At 35.6% G+C, this 17416-nt stretch overlaps 1 long non-coding RNA gene across 1 annotated transcript; it reads left to right on the forward strand.

Moving 5' to 3' along the window:
• The first annotated feature begins 16058 nt into the window (after positions 1–16058).
• Positions 16059–16766, forward strand: LOC149531156 (uncharacterized). Its single transcript, XR_016358666.1, has 3 exons — positions 16059–16146; positions 16486–16545; positions 16706–16766. It is a non-coding gene; the product is annotated as an uncharacterized LOC149531156 (long non-coding RNA).
• The last annotated feature ends 650 nt before the right edge of the window (positions 16767–17416 follow it).

The following is a 17416-nucleotide window of genomic DNA, read 5'->3' on the forward strand; positions in this document are numbered from 1 at the left end:
TCTTGAATTTCTCAATTATCTCTACAACTTGGGTAGCTTTTGGAAAATCCAAAGCTCCATATTTATCTTTCACATCTTACTAGTAGTTGCTAAATTTGATCTAGGTTGTCAAAATATCCTCAAGTTTGGTGTCTAGTTCCAACAATACCTCTTCAACATTAAATTTTTTCCTGATTGCTTCATTTGATGAAGCATCCCTGAAAGTTCCTTGAAATCACTAAACTGCCAATTACACTAAATTGAGCTTGGTTTTCAACTCATCCTCAAAAATTATAAAGCCAAAAGTGTTGTCATACCTCTCTACTTCTAAAATTGTTTCTTGAGTCTAATCCCTCAACCTCTATATATCCTAATGTTTTTCCTGCATAACTTTATTCCCAGTTGATATTTTCTCTATCCAGTCATCATGCTTGTCTAGCTCTTCTGTAGTGTATACTTCCATGAGCATATGATATGTTTGACCTTTTATTGATGTCAAAGCCTTTAGGTCTTTTTCTTGGGTATGTACCTCATCTATCAATCCAAAATCCTAGTTCACTATGGATACCAACTTATCCATGCTTGACTAAATATGGTGCAATATGTTCAAGTTCCCCTATATTATCTATACAGCTTTCTCCTCAAAATTGAATCCACCTGTACACTACCCTTTTCCTTCCTCTCTAGTACCACAACAAGTGTGATCTCTAGATTATTTGGGTCTATTAAGCCCAATACTCTATGCAGATAGACTCTTAGAAGCTTATTTTGTTTCCGTAGTAGTATCAACTCAGACACATCTTGCTCCATGTGTCTAAACACCTATTTTATGCCTGTAGTGATCAATACTTTGGTGCTATCTACCATGAGCCTTCCTAATGGGACCTCCTTGATTTGGTAATCTTTAGGAGTCAAATTCTTGGTGTCAGCATGTAGAAGAGGGATGGCTATGTGTGTAAGAAAGTCTTGATCTCGGTTCTTCATAATAAAGGACAATGGTCATGCATCACCCATATGTAGCTCAAGTTTCTTGATGGCTTTTACTAGCTCAACCATTCCCTCCTTAATTGTTACATTCAACTACCTATTTTGTCAAACCATAGTCTCCCTCTATAGCCAAGCTAGTGTAGTGCCCATTGGAGATATATACTTAACTAAAGAGGGGTTTTGCACTTTAGGTCCCTTTCCCTTATCATTCCTCTCTTGGGTTGTTTTTCTCTAATAAACTTCACTACTCTAAGTCTCTGTACTTGCTTTGGCTAAGGTCCTAGCCTTGACACCATGAGAAGTTTGTTGAAATTCCTCATGTATTTTTCCCTACTTTGATACTTCATTGGCTTGCAATTTCAATGGTTCCTCTTCCTCCTCTACTTATTCTTTTGACTTTATAGTAGGGGGAAGTGACATTGCTAAGCCTTTGTCTAGAAATGACAAATCCTGAGATGGTGGTGCTTGTAGGCCCACAAGTCCTTGTAGAATAGGTGCTAATTGGTTCCAATCCTTTCCTAGGGATTGACTTGTGGGAGGATCCATTATCTTATCACCCAACATCTCAGTGCCCACCAACATAAAGTTAAAATCTTAGAGGTCAAAGATATCTATCTCTTGACCCTCCATATCTATAATCCACTACAATTAATTATCCTTGGATGTAGTAACCTTAATAGGATCTTTTCAAATAGATGGCACAATCACATTGGAGATTCTTCTTCTCTCCTCTTCTATGGCCCTAGCTAAACAAGTCCTATAACTCAAGGGGACACATTCAATCTTTTCCCCTTCTTCTTTTTCTTCAACTTTGAAATTAGTTTCGAGCACCTATAGGGGAGGAGTATTCTTTTTCTTCAATCTTCTCCTACATGTACCCACTATAGTAGGCTCTATCCTATCATTTCTAGGAGCTAAGGGGGAAGCATCTTCCTCTGTACCTACCAGTGGCACCCTCAATTCTTTATGTTCCTATTCTAGCTTTGGCTCTTTTTCTTGTTCCTACTATGGAGGTGCTTTCTCTGATGCTTGGTCTTGAGTAGCTAGATAGACTTGAGGCTCTACCTATCCAAGATTTACCTATTGCTATCAAGGTATTTAGGAACGAGATGTTTTTTACTTACCTTTTTCCCCTCTATTCATTTTCACTCCAATATCTACCTCAAATTACTCAATTTCCTACTCATGTTGATGAATATTTCCAACCTTACTAGAGACTAAGCTGGGAAAGTTAATGGTATAACTTTTGAACATGTTCCTTTGGTATGCCATGTTGTGGCTTGTAGAGGAAAAACTTATAGAGCTAGATCAAGTTTGAAAGGATTCTTGATCCACTCCCTTGTCAGTTGGACTATGTGGAAAGTTTTGTTATTGAGGTCATAGTTCTTGTCCATTCTAATTTGTGTGTTCATTGTTGGACTGTCATAAATTTTATCCCTATTGTATAGTATATGTAAGACATCTTCTATGTCTTTCTTGGCAACCTCTAATTGGATCTTTATTTTTAGGGCCTTCTCTACTAGATACAGAATCATCCTACAATAATCCCTTATTCATATATCATAGTCATCTATTACATTCATCTAGTGGTCCTCCAATGTATCTTCATGTACAAAATACTTCCCTTCCATATCCATGACCATCCCAATGTTGTCAAAATAAGGGAAAGGGGATTTTTACTCTTCTAAGGGATACTAATCCCACATTCCAAATCAAAGGTCATCATGTTTTTCTTTTATTTGACCTCAAAAGCACCTATGCTAATTGGCCATACCCATGTCTTTTTGTGTTCTTTCCTCACTCCATCATATGCAGATGTGAGTTTCCTGGAGATCTCCAACAAAAATGAGCCTAATTGATGAATATCTAGGGAGATTATTTGGATTAGCCATGGTACCAACTACCCTTAGGTAGGTGAATATTTTAAACTAGATGTAGTAGGCATCAATCTCTATGATTTTGGCTGCTACCTCTACTAACCTCCTATTGGCATAATCACCCTCTATGAATCAAATGATTACAAATATAAAGTTGTGATTCAATCTCTTGTACTCTACACTCTACTCTGAGAGTTTCTTCTTCACCAGCTAAGGATATACCACATAGGGCCATGCATTAGCATCTTGCATGCTACCTCTTGTGTAATATCCTAGGTAATCAGTTCTTTTAGCCACCAATATGTACACCAAATATGATGTCATGTATAATTTGGGGTTAGCCTTAATAGCTATTAGCTAATCATCTAGGTTATGACTCAACATTTTGGCCTAGTCAATTGGTATCTTGGTCATTTTGATGGTTTCTATGGAATGGACCATCCAGATATGAAGGTGTCCAGCCATCGGTGCGCCCATGACTATTTTTAAAAGCATGATGGTGTATCAGACATCATCCTTCATGTATCCTTGGGTCATGTCTAACCTTGCTAACTTTACAGCCCAATGGTGTTTTATCAATTAAAAATGATGATTGGATTATCTCTCGACATTTCTTCTCATTCTGTTGGTACCATCTTTCTGCTCCCTCATAGGATATCTATAAGTTTTTATTAGTCTTGGAAGGGTTGAATACCTTCTTCATGTTTTGATGTTAGAGATCCAAGACTATCTTGCTTATGACACTTTTGACAACCTTTTCTTCGATGACATAGTTTTTGGTGAGAGCTCTGATGAGTTTTAAAGATTGTATAGAATTAGGATGTGACGTTGTGTTGACTAACCCAAGTTTGATTAGTGTTGATACCATTGAGGACAACTCTCTTTCCTTATTGAAAATGGAAAGGAAGGCATTCCAATCAATGTGACCAAGTTGGGCATCTCTTATTTTAGAATGTCCATCATGAAATTAGGATTTCCTTAGTGTACTTTGGTGTTTGAAAACTACAAGTTTGGAAGCAAACTTTTTTGCCATTGAAGAGGATGAAGATGCCATTTTGTCTGCACAAGAGAGTAGACATTAGTCTAGAAAGGTCAAATTGAACATAAACACAAACCCTAATAGACATAAACCTAGAAAAATGCCCTAAAATAGTGAGCACCAATCAAATATCTCTCATAAGCCTTGTTATGAAAAATAGTGCACCTAACGCACCTTGACAAGTGCACTAAGTGCATTAAATGGTCATTTTAAGACCCTTTTAGCACTATTGTCCACTTGCATAGCCTAGTGAGGTGTGCACATGTGCTTAGTGGGAAATTCTTGTGGGGGGGGGGAGAAACAAACTATGTCTCTGGGGTGAACCCACAATAGTGGGTTACACTTTCTTGTCGATAGCTACTACCCTTTCAGGATCTATTTTTACCCCATCCTTAGACACTATGTGTCCTAATAATTTTGGCTTGATTTAGACACTATGTGTCCTAAAGGGTTCATATTGGGTACCTCAATCTAGGAGATTCCTGCAAATGATATTTCTTTTGGCTTGATTGCTACATTTGCCAACAGATCAACCATCTTGTTTTGGGTCCTATTTCTCCATGAGATCCCAAATGTATCAAAGAATTCTATCTGATCCTAGACTACATTTCTATATTGTTTCAATCTCCTATTCTTGGATGAGTAGGTTCCTTTGATATGAGAGATAATTAGTTCAAAATCCCCTATGACACATAATTTCTTAATTTTATGATGTATGGCAACTTTGAGTCCTAGCAACAATGCTTCATATTTAACAATATTATTAGTGCAGGTAAACTTCAAGGTGAATGAATACCTAAAAGTGTTATTTCCAGGGGACACAAAGACTACACCTGCCCCTGCACCCTCTTTAGAAATAGCCCCATCAGAGAACATTGTCCATAATTTTGGTGAATTCATGTAACATTCAACTTTATTTTTGATGATAGCAGGTAAATTTTCAACTTCCTGAATAATTAATTCAGCCCTGAAAGCATTAATCCCAGTATCTAGGAAACAAGTGGTATCTTTGTCAATTTCTTCACCTAAGATGTGGTTAACCCTTGGTTCACTATTTACCCTGACAGCTTTGTCCCCTATATGAAAAGTGGCATAAGTAAGATCACATTTTAGGCTTCCCCCCATGGCAGCACTCCATTTTCTAGAGAGTAACATTCCGTAGTGTGGAGGTATATCTACCACAAGGACAGATATGGTTAATTCTACTTCAGGATATGCAGCCAATTTGAATGGTTAGGCATTTATAGTACCTATGACTGGGACTTCCCTAGCATCCATCCCTTTGCATCTGCCCTGCTTGGTATCCACCTTCAACCCCAAGGCTTCCATTACTTTGAAAGGCATTATAGTGTTGGAAGCTCCTGAGTCTATCATGCAATTTTTTAAGGTCTTCCCCTTTATGATTAGACTAAGGAAAAAAGGATCAATATCTTCTATGAATGCCACTGAGGAATCATCTAGAAACATTTGAGGAATCTGGGATATGATACCACTGTCCTCTATTACTAATGGGGTCTATTGGGACATAGTTTGATCTACAACAACATTATTATTTGCTATTCCACTCAACCATGACAAAGCCTTATTCTTATGATCTTCAATTCTAAAAAGTTTAGACAAGGGCACTTTTATAGTAGTTTGAGATAACATGGATATCATATCAACAGGTTCAACCACAGTAGGTTTTACAATAGTACCTGGAATCAAAGTCCTTTGAGCAGTAGGCACCACATTTTGCTTGATAACATCCAGTTCTGACTTCTTTGGTTGCACAACTAGTTTTGTTGCTTCACTTATCTGAAATTGAACCTTCTTCTTTGGTTCCCATTTCTTACCCTTGTTCTCCTTGATTTTAGGCACATCTACATTGACTTTCTTGTCTTGATCATTCATCTTATGAGTGATGTCCTTGATGAATACACTAGATGGCCTTCCTACATCATTATTTATTGCTCTATTTCTCAAATTATAATTACTATGGACTTGTGAAGTCATTTCGGCTATAATTCTGTCAATTTCCTCCTTGGAGGGCATTCTTAAACTTGTGAGACCTACATCAGAAAATGTACTGCATACCTTATCTGTATCATACCCTTCATCATCTGAAAGCACTTGCTGATGATGTAGCTAGTAAGAAATTCTCTGGCTAGCAATATCATTTTCAGGCTCTTCTGAATCAGAATCTATCAAATCATCACACATACTCACCATATTGCATCTTATATCATCATGGCTTTTCTCTTCAATTTCTTCTTCAGCTTGCACTCCTTGGGCTTGGGCAAATGACTGAGCAACAGCACAATAATCAACAGAATGAGGTGATTGGCATATAATGCACCATGGTACATCATCATTCATATTTACATTGTTCCTTTGCAGGGGGTGTGGAGTAACCTTATCCTTCACATTTTGGGTCTAGTTGGGAACTGGTTTACCATCTTTCCACTGAGTGGTGTAAGGGTAATTTTGCATCCTAGGTTGCCTATTGAAATTGTTTTTATTCATAGGGGGTCTTTCAGCAACATTTGGCTTATTGAAACTAGTGGGATTCATCTTCTTGAGCATTTCTAAAACCTGGCCTATAGTAGGTTCTTCGGGCTTTTTTCCTATAGGAGTTTTGTCACCCTCCCTTTTATTATTGTTTTTAGGATTAAAAAGCTTAGGATCATCCCTCCTACCTAGTTTTCCAGCTACCTTTCTATTATTCTCTATATTCACTACAACTCTATAGGCACCTCTTAAAGTTTTAGGATCCTTATCCCTCAATTGATAAGCCATTTTACTATCAAAAGCATTGAAATAGGTTGTGAGACTGACGTCTTCATTTAACCTCATAAATTGAAAAATTTTGTACATACCTTTTTGGAATCTCACATTGAAATCAAATGTGGATTCATTTGGATTCTTCTTGATATTGTTGAACTCGTTCAACATGAATCTTGCATTAGTGTTGTCCCCATATTGCTCCTTGAAGAATTTCTCCAAATCACTCCATGAGGTAATACTGTCATCAGGCAACCTCCTAAACCAATCCCTTGAATCCTTCGTTAGTGAATGCACAAACAATTTCATTACCATGTCCTCATGTTCAACTTCATAATCATTCAACATGTCAATGAAAATCCTCAAATGTTCTTCACCAGTAACAGCATTATTTCCAGAAAACTTAACCACTTTATCTCTTAAATCAAATGATATGGGATGTGGGGCACCAGGAATACCAGAAAATGATATTTGTCTATATTTTTCCAAGTATATAGGTTTCTTCTAGAAACTAGGAACATTTGAAGTACTAGCTATTTTAGCTTGATTCAGGGGAGCAGCTTGGGACTATTGTGGTCGGACAAATGGGACTTGGGTGCCAATAGTAGAAGATGAGGTAGGAGCAGATTGGGGTATTCCCTGAGTTGAAATTGTGGGAGCACTAACTAGTGCAGGATTTTTAGGTGGGATAGACAAATTGGGCCATGAAGCCAATGTAGAATTAGACTTTATGAATTGGATTTTCCTTCTAGTTTCTGCAGCTTGAGCTTCATTCTCAACCTTCTCAAGTTCTTTTGCAAGATCTTCCCTCTCTTTTCGAGCCTTCTCAAGATCTAGATCTAATTTAGACATGGAGGGTTGTATAGGTTTGATTGGTATAGCTTGAGGCTCATTTATTTGGATTCCTATAGCCTTGCCTTTCCCTTTATCTGGAGCTTTTGTAGTGGGCTCTACAGGATCAACTTGAACAGGTTTATAGGCTTGAACTTGAGCAATAACTGGTTCTTGCCTTTGATTTAGGCATTTCTCCTGTTCTTGAACTTTAGCTCTTAGATTATCAACATCTCCAAAAACATCCTTATGGAGAGTTGTGGTATTCTCTTCTAATTTTTTATTTTGCTCTTTCAAAGCAACCATCCTTCTTAGTAGAGCATCTCTTTCTATTATGGCATCTAAGGTGGCTTGCTCCTTCTCTTTTTCAAGACAAATGCATTTAGCTTCTTCCTCAGCAATCTATTTCTTCAAAAATTCTATTTTAGAGTGCACTTCTTTAGGGTCTACAGAAGTTGCCTTGGAATCAATAGGGTTATCCAGATCTATAAGGTTTGGTTCTACATATGGGGCTACTCTGGGATTAAAAGGATTATCAGATGAACTCCTAAATCCTTTCCTATAATTCATATCTACTACAGGATCTGGTCTTAATAAAGAAATTCCCATAGTAGACACATCCTTGTCTTGAAAAACTCTCATCTGGTAATGGGGTACTGAAAATGCCTCCTAAGAGTCTTGTAGTTTCGGATTCAGAGCTAAGCGAAGAAGACTCTCTTCCTATTACTAGTTGATAATGGGAATTGACGGATGCATTACCTCTGGGTTTCCAAGTAGGATTTGGATCTATTTTTTTTTATTTTGGTTCTTCCTACCACCTTGGGGTAGATTAGTATACATTGATACATCGGGATTGGCTCTCATGTAATCTCTTCTATTTTTTCTCTTGTCAGCCATATTCACCTTTTGTTACAATAAGCACTAGCTTCAAAACCTTGACTGAGTCGCCACCCTATTTCGAGAAAATATATAATACCACTTTTACTAACTGAAGAAAAAACAATACACAAGTAGGAACAAGAATATATTGCATAGATAGACCAATTACTGATGTTGTAAGACTGCAACTCTTGCTTGTTAGATAAGACACTTGGATAGGCTGGGTACGTCAGTGTGTAACAATGGTACTTGGGCTCTATCTTCTTTAAATTGTCAAGGTTTGACACTAAAAGATTCCCTTATAACCACATACAAAACATAGATCACATGACACACACATACACAGCAGGGCCAAAGAAATTGCAGTACTTTTCAGAGATGTGTTGGACAACTCCCAGTAGAGTCACCATTTTGTTGGTGTTTTAAAAAGTACTAAAACTACTAAGCGACAAAATGCTTAATACCAAAATGAAAGTACATACACAATCTAAAGACTAGCCTATTATTATTAACAATTGCATATGCAAGGTATTTGGACCCAACTTCAACAAAACCATAGATGGTTTTCTACTCTTTTGGCTCTGCAAAACTAGGGTGGGTGTACCCAAGGATGGTTCAAAACTGGAACAACTGTATGAGGATTATTCTTTATTTCATTCTGATTCTCATTTCAAGATCTTCAAACATATACATAATTCTTACTAACTTGGTAAACACATCCCATAAACAAATATGGCCAAGAATTCTTCTATAGATCTACAGATGTTTTCAACAACAATGGCTAACTGAAGCTAAAACATTCCATGCAGACAAGTGCTGGCCAACTTTGAAAATCTACAGGAAATAAAAGTAAAATTTGATTTGATGATGCATTTGAATAACCATTTATAATATACTTCTCCTTCAGCTGAAATAACTTGACAAATGCCTAATCCATTGGGGTTCAGAGTCTATAGAAAAATCTTAGATCTAATTTGTTGCTTTACAACAAATTCTATCAGCAATTCTTATCAGAATTTATCATTCAAAATCCTTTTCAATACTTAAGAAATCTCATCACATTCATCAAATCCTTTATTTAATCCATTGAATTAACAGCAATGATAAATGGATATACAACCTAACTAGATTGCATTCAATTGCACAAGCTTTTACTCATACAACATCAAGGTAGCTATGTATTTAAAAGGAAACAAAATTCAGAAAGAACTGATATGGGGACAGATCATAATTTGTATTCATTTCCTTTGAAAATGGTATATCCTTTACAATAGACTCAAAATGGCCTTTAGAAAGAAACACAACTCATTCTATATTCGTGTATTCTCAGAGAATTTGACAGAAAAATACATTACAAACTTGCTTTCAAAATTTGGACCAAAAACTAGACTAAGCACAATACTTAGAAGAAATAGAATTCGAACCATTCTTTAGCCTTGGAATCTCACTTAAATAGTGTAAGATGCAACAAGCTTTGGGCTAAAGAAAGTGACAAGTTTCTTCTAAAGGATACTGACAAGTGTCTATCATAAAAGACAAAAATAAATAATAGAAAAGCTAATACATTGAACAATCCTTGGTGGGTCCCTTTCTGTTATGCTTCTCAGTTGTTGAAACAAGAAGATAAGATCTGATTCTTCAATTATTCTTCATCCTCAGAGTAAATAGCCATGAGGTTTGAAAGTGATGTATCATCTTCAGTTACCTGTAAATTTATTTCAACCTAGGGATTTGCCAATGTCCTCATTATTAACTACAAGGATGACTTTTACTTTTACATTTTCCTCATCATCTCCTGACATTTGTTCTAGAAACTAATTTTTCCATTTATTAAAAACATCATCATCTGGCCAATCAAAACTTAGAGCTTCTCTTTGTATCATTATTAAAGAATTTGCATTTTCTTCTAAATCATAAAATTCTTTTCTCATAGCAGTATAAAATAACTGTATTTTTACTAGCTCTTCATTTGTCTTTGCCTAGAACTAGTGGCTAGTTTCACTCATGATGTTTATTATTCTTTCATTGAATAAATCATCCATCTCCCTTTTCCACTTTTCCTTTTCCTTTATTGTATCAACAGATTCTAAAGCACAAGAAAATAGGGTGAATTTTTCAGCAATATATTGGGAAAAACAGTGTGTTAATCTTCTTTGTAAAGAATCTCTTTCATCATCAAAATTCTCTAGCTTATTTAATAAATCAAAAATCTTCTCAACTTGATGATAAGGCATTTGGACTGTAGATATACATATGATTGTAATATCATTATTTCTCTCCCTCCATTTCTGTGCAAGAAGAGTTAGTTTATCCTTATCTCTGTTCAACTCATCCATGAGGGTTGCAATTCTTGTCAACTAATAAAAAAAGGTTGACCATTGTATTTTATCCCTCAAATATATCACCCCCTATTTTAATTTCTCTTCATATTGATTTCTCAATTCTATTTGCAACTCATGCAATTTTTTTTTTCCCTCTTCAAAGTCCTTTGCACTATAGAATTGGGGCCTTTCAGGGGTGTCAGGTATTTCAATAATAGGGGTTGATCAAGATCCAACCAATGGCTATGAAGGGTATGCAATTGAAGGTGCACTGGATTCTCCCATTTTTCTTTTCCCAAGTATCCTCTCCATTTGAGACATTTTGTTTTCCAGTGATTGTATCTGTATACCCCTTTCCTCATATGCTTTCAAAACTTCTTCAAACCTAGCATTGAGTTGGGCAAACTTATCTTCTTCTTGTCTAGATACAACAACACCCAATTTTAGCATTTTTGAAGCCATTCCCATTACTTGTTTACTACTTACCTCACCAGCCTTGTATATTGTCAATGTACTAGTATGTTCTGTAGTGGGAAACTCATGCATCCTGGTACTTTCTCTCTTATCTATGGACCACAAAAAAAGGGCTTGGTGGTCATCACTAAATTTGACTCCTCTATGAGCTTGTAGTACTTCTTCAGTGGTTGTTAGTTGAACATCCTTCTGCTTTCTTACTAAAACAAAAACAATAGCATTTGCTATATGTGATTCTGGTAGAAGGAGGACTCCTGATTGTCTAACTATTTGCCTTCCATCTTCAGGAGTGAACCGAGCAAAATCACTCAAAAACTTTGATTTTACCCCTTCCTTGATAACCAGGTCAGATTTATTTGGTTGCTCAGCCTTGATCTTCTCACATGCTTTCTCAAAATTCTTTATATTTAATCTCCATAAAATCTGAGCAAAAGCCCTAAATCCTACAAAATTTTCATCAATAATAAATTTTTGAGAAGCCAAGGCAACAATTGGGTCAATTTCCTTACCTTGGTAATCAGCAATGGTCAAGTCCAAGGAAGGTGTAGGAGGTTCTTGTGGCTCTCCAATATCCATGTCTATAGAGGTGACAATCACATCCCCTTATCCTCCCATTTGTCTAAGCTGTTCCTTTAGAGATGCTTCATCATCTATCTAGATTGGAGACTGGCTTGGGGAGTATTGTTCTTTTTGAGAAGAAGAAGACCCCTGCTCTAATTTTTGTCTTTTTGGAGAGCTGGCTGTAGATGGACTTCTTGACCTTGGCTCCTTATGAGGGGGTACCTGTTGCACACTTTGAACCATGACATAACCTGCCCTTTTCTACAATGTATATTGGCCAGGAGTTACCACATTTCTACCAATCATTCTTCTTCGTATTTCTATTGCCTTTTCTGGGTGTGTCTTAATAAATATATCTTTCTTTTCATTCATAGTCTGAATTATTATAGCAAAATTATTCATTAATGCCTGTATTTTATCTCCTTAGTATTTCTTATCTTTCAATGGGTCGTACTGGGTGTCAAAAGCATTAATGAATTTTAGGTTTTTACTGAAAGCTATCCATTTCTCTTTCCTTAATTCTTGCTCCTGCAATGTGAAAATATCTCTGATTATATCTTCTAAATAGTAAACCCGATGTAAAATATGGGAAGCTCTCACCCTTTCTCTTAATAGATCATAGAATCCTTCAAGGTCAATGAATCTGGTGTGAGATTCTGCCATGTTATATTTATTCAAAAACAAATTTAAATGCTTCCACCCATTTTTAACAAAAACAAATTCATGCACTACAGTAACCATTGGAAAGAAAGTGCCCTTCTTGACCAATTCCCTCTCATCTATAGTACCTATCTGCCATAAGAGCTCGGCTATCCCTATCTTCAAACGTACATGAAAAGGTAACACATGAAGTTTTCCTAAGTAACCATAAACTCTTATTACTGTTGAAACATTGTAGGGAATTATATCCCCCCAGTTGTGACTCACAAGTAGCCCTTTAGCATGGTCCTTGGGTCTGACCAATTCTAATAATGCTTGTGGGATTCTAGGGCTATCTCCTCTTAAAAGTAGTCTAAGCTTTGATGCAAAATACCTATCAAATCTTACATAACTAGCATCAGTGGCCTCTGAAGTCCTATCCACACTCCATAACTGCACTGGATTCCTTTCTCCATCCTTTGTGGTTTCTAACTCCATACCCTTGGAGAAGAAAGTATATCCTTTGTATAAACATACATGCATCATTAATGAATACCAACAGAATGGTTTGTTTACTTTCCCCTTTTCTATTCCAACTAGACCGTTGTGAATCTCTTTTGCTAGGAAAGTCACAAAATCTAGAATGGTACTCATTCCAAATTGAAGGGTTTGAGCAATTATAAGAACCACATAACCTAGAATTTGATCACCCTCATCTATCCCCAAGATCTTGCAAAGAGAAAAATATAGTGCTTGAGCTCTCAAATTGAAATGTCTTCTTAACAATGGCTCTGGAGTACTGGCTGTGATCACAGCCAAATTACCAACCCTAGCAGCATGCTCCTGTAGTGGCCCTATTCTCAAGTACACTCATTGTGCATCATATCTAGCTTGCAAATCATCCAGATCAATGATTTCATGCACATCGTGGTTAGGGTTTAGGTTGAAAACCTCACTGAATAGCTCAGGGAAAACCCTAAAAAAGGTTGACCCCTGAATGATTTTTTACCCACCCTGTGATAGGATCATACCTCTTTTCCAGGCCCATCAATAAATCACTATCAAAGAAGACACTGGGGACTACTAATTTTCCAATGTCAAATTCCCATACATTGCTCATAGGAGTGTCCAATTTTCGCTCTGAAAACCATTTCTTAAACAACTCCAAACCTCCTATGGAAACCTGAGCATCCCTTATCCAATTAGCTTTGTCATAAAATCCTTCTACCACAACCAATCTAGGGTTTTTTGGAATGAGTTCCCTTCCCTTAGTTATTTCATGCACCGATAAGGGGAATTGTTTGAGAAAATCATCATGCACTGAATGTTTTAGATAATCTTTTTGTCCAGTAAACTCTTTTCGAGGCAACATTTTTAATGAAACTTTGGAAAATTCAGAATAGCAGATGCTTCAAATTTTACTCAGAAAGTCACAGACCACTTACCTGCTAGAAATCGCACTTTTGCACTATATGATGTTTTCTGCAATTTTATTGGAGTATTAGCCGAGAAATTTTATGCCTTCGCTTTGAAATCTTGAATGCCCTTTTCTTTCTATGCTTTGGTGATTCATTAATGGTGAAATCATGGGTTCTTTTTATGAATTAAAACCACATGTACCAGGTCTAGATCATATTTAATCTCAGTAGCCATTGCCCATAATTTGCACTCAAATTTGAATCCCATCCGTAGATTTTATCAGATCGTACAGTCCTGATTTAAAAATAACAAGCTTTACAGTCTTTTTTTGAAAAATGCTACGTGTCACCATTGCACTTACCCATATTACTTAAAAACCTACATCTTCATAATGCAGGGATGCACCAATCTTCAATCAGGACAAGATCGACGATTGGAATAATCCATTTTGTATTAACGACCAACTAGCTACACTGACCAATAGGAAACTGCCATATTAGCTCATACTGTCTAACAACACTTCATGCCAATGGATATCGTATCTTCTTTTGAGCAAGCAAGTGTTTGACGTCATCATGGACACATGTCACAAATGCGCTTCTCTGCATTACTTAAAAATTGGCATCTTTGTTATGCGGGGATGCACCAATCGTTGATCAAGATAGGATCAACGGTGATAAGACTTTCACCTTCATTAAGCAACCAAAAACCCTTTTGTGTGTACCTAGCATTACACATCATTAGTCGTTTGCAGTGTAGCATACTGAAATACAAATACCTGACCCCACTTTGCCACGCATCACCACTACACTTCCCCGCATTACTTAAAAACTTGCATCTTTATTATACGAGGATGCGCCGACCGTTGATCAAGACAGGATCGACGGTGATACTACTTGGTAAGTAATCTTCATAGCTCTGCCAACAAATCCACCAATGATATTGCAGAAAAAAAAAACGTGTGCAAAAGTACTGACAAAGCTGACATACAAGAGCTTTTGTGACATACTGGATCTCATAAAACATTAGGGGCTACGTGTCACAAATGCGCTTCCCCACATTACTTAAAGACCTACGACTCTATAATGCGGGGATGTGCTGACCCTTGATCTCTGATAGATCAATGGTGATTGAAAAACACTTCAACTTGGCATCCTTTCAAATGTAAAATCGCAATTAAAGGTACATGAAAGGTTTACCAAAGGCATTTTGACTTAAATAAAACATTAGGATAAAAAGCCCCGCCAAAATTCTTGAAGAAAATACCTTTTTCAAAAGTTTGAAAATGAGGGCGCCACAAAACAAAGGCATAACTGATTTTTCACCCAAATATAAGAAATTTTCTATATTATGAAAAATCACACCAACAGATATCAATGTGATTCTTTTGAATTTAGTTTGTTAACATCCATACCTAAACCGTAGAGTTGGTCTTATATCTTTATCATTAGTATTTCATATTTTATTGTAGTTTAAAGTTGGCATAGCACTAATTTAGACATACGTGGCTTTTGACACATGTAACTTATTATATATTTACCCAATTTTTAAAAAGTTAAATTTGATTGAAAGGTGACTCAAATACAGAGACCATACTTATTTTTCAAAAATTTTATTTTTTATATTTACTATTTTTCCATGAGCATTGAATATCTTAGTTTATTTTTTAAAATAAACCTATATTTAATTCATGTTAAAAAATTTGAAAATCACCAAATTCATAGTCATTAGAAAGCTAGTTCAAAGTACTTCAATCATGTACAATTTTAGGTCTTTAGTGCTCCATTTGAACCTGGTAATTCAGCTCCAAAGAAAGGAAATCATTGAAAAAACTTCAAACTATTCATGGGGCCTTCTAACTAGCTAGTTTCAATAGAAACTTAGTTTCCATCAAAACTATTTTACAAAATTTCGATAGAAACAAAATTTCTTAGTTTCTATCGAAACTATTGGCGGCTTAACCACGCAGTTAGTAAACCGCTTACATAGTTCCGATTGAAACTATCCACCTAGTTTCGATCGAAACTAGGAAAGCGGGGTAACCCCTTAGAAGCTGACCATAGGGGTGTTTTTCTAGTCGGCTCCTTAGGATTTTTCCCTAGTCGGCTAATAAAGAGGTTTTTTTAAAAAAAAAAATTGTATATAAATATGAGTTTCATTTTTTACAATTTGCATTTATGTGAAATCAAGTTATTGGCTTTTGAATTGGGTGGAAAGAAATATTTGACAAACTTCAACCTATTTTCGAATTTTGGAGGAAGAATTTATGACATGGGCAATAAAGATAAAAGAGCAAGTAAATATGCACGAAGAATAACTAAGGAACAAGAAGATGAAAATCATCAAAAAATGCTAGCAAGATACTATCTTAGATCAGGTACACATGCACAATCTTTTTTCCAATGTATTTAATTAGTTTATTTAGTTAGGATTAGGGTTTAAATTCAATTAGGAATATCATATTTATCGTAAATTAGCATTACTAGATTAACTTAATATTAAGAGTTTATTTGAAATTATGTTCATATTTAGGCCATTAGGGTTTATTCAATTATGTCCATATTAGTCCTTAGGGTAAATATTACATTATGAATAAATTTAAATTATGAATTTATTTAGCATGAGAATTACCTTGTTTATTCAATTATGTTAATAATTTATAGTCCATTAAGGTTTATTAGATTATGATTAAAATTAAATAAATGAATTTATTTAGGACGTAGTCAACCAGGACAACCTACCGACATTGGAGAAGGTTCATCCCAAGTTCAAATAGGTACATGTGCATCTTTTGCAAGTATATAATATAGATCTTTCTAGAATTCTAGGTCTCTATCAAAATTTATATCTTTAATTTTTAAATTTAGTGAGCGATATTTCCCCTTATAAACTTACTTGATTGTATTTGTTATATCAGGCACATGTAGTTCTAGTAGATGATGAAAATGTTGGACATGAGGAAATTGAAGATGAAGCAATGGATATTGAAGAAGGACCATCTAAAGGTTAGATAATTTAATCAAGTACATAATATTTCACTCTTGAGTTAAACATGTATATATGTATACATATATGTCCCCTAAAGAGATTGTATCTTAAGACTTTGTTTCATTTTTTCTTGTGCAGCCCGAGATCAAACAACAAATGAGAATGTTAATTTAGCTCAAAGATTGAAGAGAAAAATTAATCATAGAATCATAGATCATTTAATTGAAGTGGATGTGGAAACATTGAGAGAATATGCTAATCAACCTACACATACTATGAAGAGGAAATTGAATAAAAAGTCTAAAGACATAATTGCACAATTTGAGAATCTATCAATAGTGGAGAAAACTCAACTATTATCAATTTCACTTCTCAAAGATGAATTAAAAGAGCCACTGTGACTATTGGGTATAAATACAAGTATAAAAAAGATGAGGACTTCTAAACTAGAAAAAGATATTGTTGAAAGTGTTAAGGAAGGGTTACATTCCATTGGAAAAAAAAGTAGATCTACAGATAAATCCATTGCACGAAGAGTGATACTGACATCTATTTTAAATAAGAAAACATCCCAAAATAGACAGATCTCTTCATTATCATCTCATTTCGGGTATAGTCAGAAGACAGTACTACATTATCTGAAAAGGAGAAACAATTTG

Source organism: Cupressus sempervirens, chromosome 11, assembly GCF_028749045.1.
Source record: "Cupressus sempervirens isolate cs-2001-9-10 chromosome 11, ASM2874904v1, whole genome shotgun sequence".
Taxonomy (NCBI): domain Eukaryota; kingdom Viridiplantae; phylum Streptophyta; class Pinopsida; order Cupressales; family Cupressaceae; genus Cupressus; species Cupressus sempervirens.